A 6216-nucleotide genomic window follows, 5' to 3' on the forward strand; every position below is an offset into this window, starting at 1 on the left:
ACATGAGTTTTTTATGTCAACCCAGGTTTTTCTTGCGCAGAGATTTAGAGATCCTCTGTCCAACTTTCATCACTCAAACCGTCCTGTTGGATGTATCCATAGTTATGCACGTGCACAAAGGAGATTTATTTACAAATATAAACCTGGTTCAAGCCCTGAATGCTGATTGGCTGAAAGCCGTGGTATATCAGACCATATACCACTGCTATGACAAAACATTACTTTTTACTCTTTTAATTACGTTGGTAACCAATTTATAATAGCAATAAAGCACCCCCGGGGTTTGCGGTAATATACCACGTCTAACGGCTGTATCCAGGCACTCCGCATTGTGTCATGGTTAAGAACAGCCCTTAGCCGTGGTATATTGGCCATATACCAAGGGTGAATTCTCTTTTCTCTTGCCACCTATTCGAATTCCTTTATTATGTCCTGTCATAGCTTGGAATAATTATTATTTTGAGGAAACCCTAATTTTGCTTCTAACGTCATTACAAGTTACTATGTGTCACGATTCCTACCGACGGTGGCGCCCCCTCCTGCTCGGGTGGCGCTCGGCGGTCGTCGTCACCGGCCTATTAGCTACCACCGATTCCCTTTTTGTTTTTCCCTTTTTTTATGTTTTCTCACCTGCCCTGAGTTAGTCATTAAGAGGGCTATTTAGTTCAGCTGGCCCGCTCCCTATTGTGCGGGATTGTCTTTCTCTGTGTCGACTGCGTTTTGTTCGACTGTGCTTGTCGAGTGTATTTTCCCTGTTGTTGGGAAACCTTTTATTTTGTGCTTGTGGTTTATTAAAATTACCACACAGTGTTCGCTGCTTCCTGCGCTTCTTTCCGCCACACAACAGACAAGCCGTTACACTATGATATTTCTTCTTAATTGTTTCGATAACGTTATGGGAAAAAGTTTTATTGTGTAAATATGGCAACTCCTCTCTTGCTTGAAAAAAATGGGTTAGTTTTCAGGCCTTTTGTGCAGGTTTTGGGTGGTCATTGGGCTAGAAATTTTAGCTTGACCTGGCAACCCTGCTACAAACTTGCAGCTGCAGCCATTGAAGCACAATTGTTGCATATTTCATATACAGCATTGTAAGTTAAACTTTTTGATTAAAATCATTTGATACTGTTTTTGGACTCTTAATTGTGTTAAATGCAGCAGATAATCGCTGGTTTGGTTTTGCATGTATTATTCAACAAATAACGTTTGCTGTGTCTGGAGTGGGCTGGCTAGTAACGATTAGTAATGGGAAACCGAGGCTTTGAAGGCTTTTTTTGCGCTTTCATTTTGTGCAAGAAAACGGTTCATTACGCTGGGCTTCATTCACAATTCACAGTAGTGCCATCTGCTGGTCAGCAATAAATAGCAGACGTTTGTTTTCTTCACTGTTTTCATCTGTACTCTGTGGCACAGCAGTAAGTCGTTGCCTTTGTATAATCAGATGGAATACCAGGTTTGTATCTCACATCATGCTTCCCTTTTTTCCTTCAAGTTTACTATTTTCAAAAACGGAATCTATGGCATTATTTAGGATGCTTAACACAGAAGCTTATACTACACTAAATAAAACTAATTATTTGAACAACAGTACAGAAAGTGTGCTTTCACATAAAACTAAATTCCAAATAGTGTCTTCAACGGGATTCGACCTCATACCCTCAATGCTCCATAGTACCCTACTCAGTGGCGATTTTAGCATGTAAAATCTTGGTGGGACAAAACATTAAAATTTGTGGGATGCATGCCAGCAATGCCACTATAAAACACAACCCTAAACAATACATGCATTGCACTATAACGGTGACAAACGGTGCCCACAAACTGTTAGGACCTACATAAAGCTGTCCCAACAACAGATTCCCAACAGCAGTCCCAACACCTTACCACTGTTACACCTGGCTATCAGTGGTGCCTTTTCTGGCAGCAAAAGAGTTCATTCAGCCTCATTTTCTGCATTTAAAAAAAACATAGCTGATATGGCTGACTTGCTTAAACAAATGTGGTTTCTAATGACAATTGAGTTGTACAAACTATGGCATAAGGGGACGACAAGTGGAGAAGAGGAAATCCATGATTTCGATTAAGACATTCATGAGCGAGCTAGGACGGACATAGTCAATATAACTATTTGTTTGTACAGCAACAGAATTCAGAACATGGGCCGTTCTTACAGTGTTCTCCCTGTACACAAAGTAAGAACTGCAGGATAATTAAAGGGGGAATATAAGCAGACAATGAAAGCTCTTCCAATATTCAATGATTACATTTCTCTAAAATAGGTTATAGGCTACATGTGCACCACCAAGTCAGAACAGTAGGTGAAATTAAGAGGGGAAAATAGACCAAATTATTAGGGTGAGGCACATTGGCTACTAACATCTTACTACACAACATACACTTTGTGTTACTTTCTACCCCTCTTTCTACCCCTCTACCTAAACACATACACAAAACACACCCTGAACCACATAAAACAAACACCCCCTGCCACGTCCTGACCAAACTACAATAACAAATAACCCTATACTGGTCAGGACATGACAGGAATGTTCTAGATCGACATGTACAATAGCGTGTTCTAGTTCCCGCCAATATCCAACAACTTCGCACATCCATTTTGTGGCCTGTGGAATGTTGTCTCACTCGTCTTCAGTGGCTGTGCGAAGTTGCTGGATATTTGCAGGAATTAGTGGGACAACATTCCACAACATTCCTGATCAACTCTATGCAAAGGAAATGTGTGGTGCCGCATGAAGCAAATTGTCATTTTTGTAACTACAACAGAGAAAGGCAAATGTGACCCACCACCTGGATTCGGTCTTATGTAGCAAAATTTGAAATTGGGTTTTTTACATTGTTAAAAAGTAGAGACTCAAAGCTACACATGGTATACACTGCATTTGAGGAACAATGGGAAAGTAATTCTGCTTTGAAAGTTGATGAACTCACTTTTGAGAAAAGGGTCTTTGAATGTTTTGGTACCTACTCGAGAGCTCTCCTTTGTCTTCACCCATTCAGCATTGTTCACACCGTCTTAAGCCAGCCCCACCCATCTCTTTAAGGATTCACATGTGAGGTCATGTGCTAAACAGTGAGTAGTGTAGTAAAGATCAAGACTAAAAGTGGAAGCCTACATTAAGTAAAAATTCCAGGTAAACAGAAAGTGTCCAGATGTACAGATACCTTAATAGAAAATGACTGAAGTAGAAGTAAAAGTCACCCAGTAAAATACCACTTGAGTAAAAGTCTAAAAGTATTTGGTTTAGGACCATGCGGACACCTCAGAGCGGTGGGGTAGGCTGTTTGGAGTGTTTATCCGACTGGATAAAAAAATATCTAATAAATCTATACCTCCCAAGTAATGAATTCTACTTCATAATAAAGTTCTGTTTCAGATATGCAGAGGTGCTTTTCATGAAACACTAACAACACGTCTTCAGTAGCTTTGCTGGATTTTTGCCAACAAACCAGGGGAGGAGTTCCAGGACTGTTGTCTTCCGGTGTGCCACAATGTTGGAGGTCTGAAAAACAATACACAAAAGAAAACAATATGATTTACTTTACATATTTGTGAGTACTTTGTGGCATTTATGATACCTTAAATGCAGAAAAAGCTAAAAGAATGATTTTGATGTGCTCCCTTGAGAGGTTTTATTTAGTGAGGTTGTATTTAGTGAGGTTTTACAGAATATTTGCGCTACGGAGTCTGCATAGGATATATTTATTGATGGACCTGAAAGAGATTGTTAAACTGGTTGTCTCCACTCAATACTGAGAGTCAATATGGTGAATTATTGTCCTGTGTGAACTGATTGTTGATTTTGGGTCTGGTCAAGACTGGGACTACTTGTTTTACTAGCCAATGTTTTACTAGATGTATACTTTGAATGGTTTTATTCAGTACAATGTACAGAATATTTGCACTACAAACTGTTGAAAGAAAAAAAACTCAAGCAAGCAGCTGTTGAAATATTAAGGTAAGTCCTCTCAACATGCATGTCTGAGTGCAGCTGTGAATCCTGGCAATATGAAATCACTAGTTTTTACAATGTAAAAATGTAAGTGTTTTAACAATGAAAAATCCATCAGCGGAGCAAAATAATGTAAGTTGAGAGGACTTATGACTTGAATCAGTAGTCAAAGTTTGTTGAACTTCAGTGCTGAAAAGTTGAGTGAATTCAAGTAGACATAACTTCAAGTAGACATCATTTTTACAGGGAATCAGTTTCATTGGAATATGCATTTAGAAATTCTTGAATTACTGTTTCATGAGCGAATTAGAGCAAATGGTTTTAAACTATTGTCTTTCATTTTGTTTCAACGTATATATCCTGCCTAGTGGCGCTGTGTTGAGTTTTAGCCACATGGGGGAAAAAAGACTGTTCAGCTTCAGCAAGCATCCTAAAAACTCAACAAATGATTTACGTGTTTTTGGTGCAACAGTAATATAGGCCTACTATGCTATTATATTCAGGTTCTGTTATGTAAAATACACATTAATCATTATGCTTATGTCATCTTGAAAGACATAGGCTGCAATCAGACAGAACGAGTTCATTAACTTTGTCATACATGAGCCCCAAGTCCATAACAAACTGTTTTGAGGACAGCCGTTTTGGCAACCCCTTGTAGAGTTCTGTCTTTGGCTGTTCTTGTTACACTGCCTTGGCAGCAGCTACTCTTCCTGGGGTCCAGGAAAATTAAGGCAGTTATACAACATTACAATACATTCATAACAAATTTCACAACCCACTAAGTGTGTGATCTCAGGCCCCTACTCCACTACCACATATATACAAGACAAAATCCAGGTGTACGTGTGTGTATAGTGCTTATGTTATCATGTGTGTGTATGCATGTGTCTGTACCTATGTTTGTGTTGCTTCACAGTCCCGCTGTTCCATAATGTGTATTTTTATCTGTTTTTTTAAATCTGATTCTACTGCTTGCATCAGTTACCTGATGTGGAATAGAGTTCCATGTAGTCATGGCTCTATGTAGAACTGTGCCCACTCAAAGTGAGCGCCGGACGTTTTGGACCAGGAAAGAGACATCTATTTTTGCCACTTTTTGCTGCAGTCAGCACTCAGTGAGTTGGTTACCTCTAGGCTGCTATACATATTTATTTGGTTTGTCATTCTACTGTTTTAATTGAATTTAAGTGGTAATTAAATATAATTAATCAAATGTCTCTAATTGAAAAAAGTGATGGAGCGCTGCAACCCTGCTCAACATTGTGATTATGGTTCAAATCAACCCATTTCCCCCTATAGCCAGAGCAGGGGGACACTACAGATGGAGGAGTGAACAGGAAGATCCAGAAGTTCTATAATATCCTCCAATATTCTTTATGTGCAACTTGTTTTGATATTTTGGGTGTTATACCATTTGGTTTAAAGTAACTTAAAGGATATGGGCATTATTTTTGAAGCATCCTGTCGTAGGCCATACCACTCCCATTGTTTCACTAGCAGCGATGCTAATGGTGGCTGTGGGGTGAGTAAATGAAGAAAACTAAGCCATATTTCTTGTCAATATATTCAATACCCCCCAAAAAGTTTGCTGTAGTTAATTGCATAATTGTTTATTATTATTATGACTGGAAATGTTTGTACTGATTAAATATTTATTGATATTCTCCAACAAAAACCTGCACCACGCTGTAAACTCTCCATGACCAGGTGTCATTAACCACTGCTGTATGGAACGCCGTTTGGGTCTTAAAGCACGTGGTCAAAACGCAATATTTAATGCTACGTGTGTAAAGTAAACAGGTGCAGGCGCTAAGTGAACGCATGCATGCGTTAAATTAACGTCTTCACGCTCTAAATGAACGCCTACACGCGTCAAATAAGTGCATGCAAATGTGCTTGCAGGCGGTCTATAGAACAACGTTTGTGTCTTAAAGCATTGTGGTCAAAACGCAATATTTTTTATCTTGCGTGTGTAAAGTAAGCAGGTGCAGGCGCTACATTAACGCGTGCAGGCGCTAAATTAATGCGTGCCCGCCTTAAATTAACGTCTTCACGCGCTAAATGAATGCCTACATGCGTCAAATAAGCACGTGCAAATGTGCTAAATAAACGGCTGCAATTGGTCCTGCACACGTCAAATTAATACCTACAGCTGCTAAATATACACCTACACACGCTAACTTAACGCGTTCTTTAATATGCTAATTTTACCAGCCAATTTCCCTAGCTCCTCCTTTCATTAAAT

Source organism: Salmo salar, chromosome ssa18 (assembly GCF_905237065.1).
Source record: "Salmo salar chromosome ssa18, Ssal_v3.1, whole genome shotgun sequence".
NCBI classification, from domain to species: domain Eukaryota; kingdom Metazoa; phylum Chordata; class Actinopteri; order Salmoniformes; family Salmonidae; genus Salmo; species Salmo salar.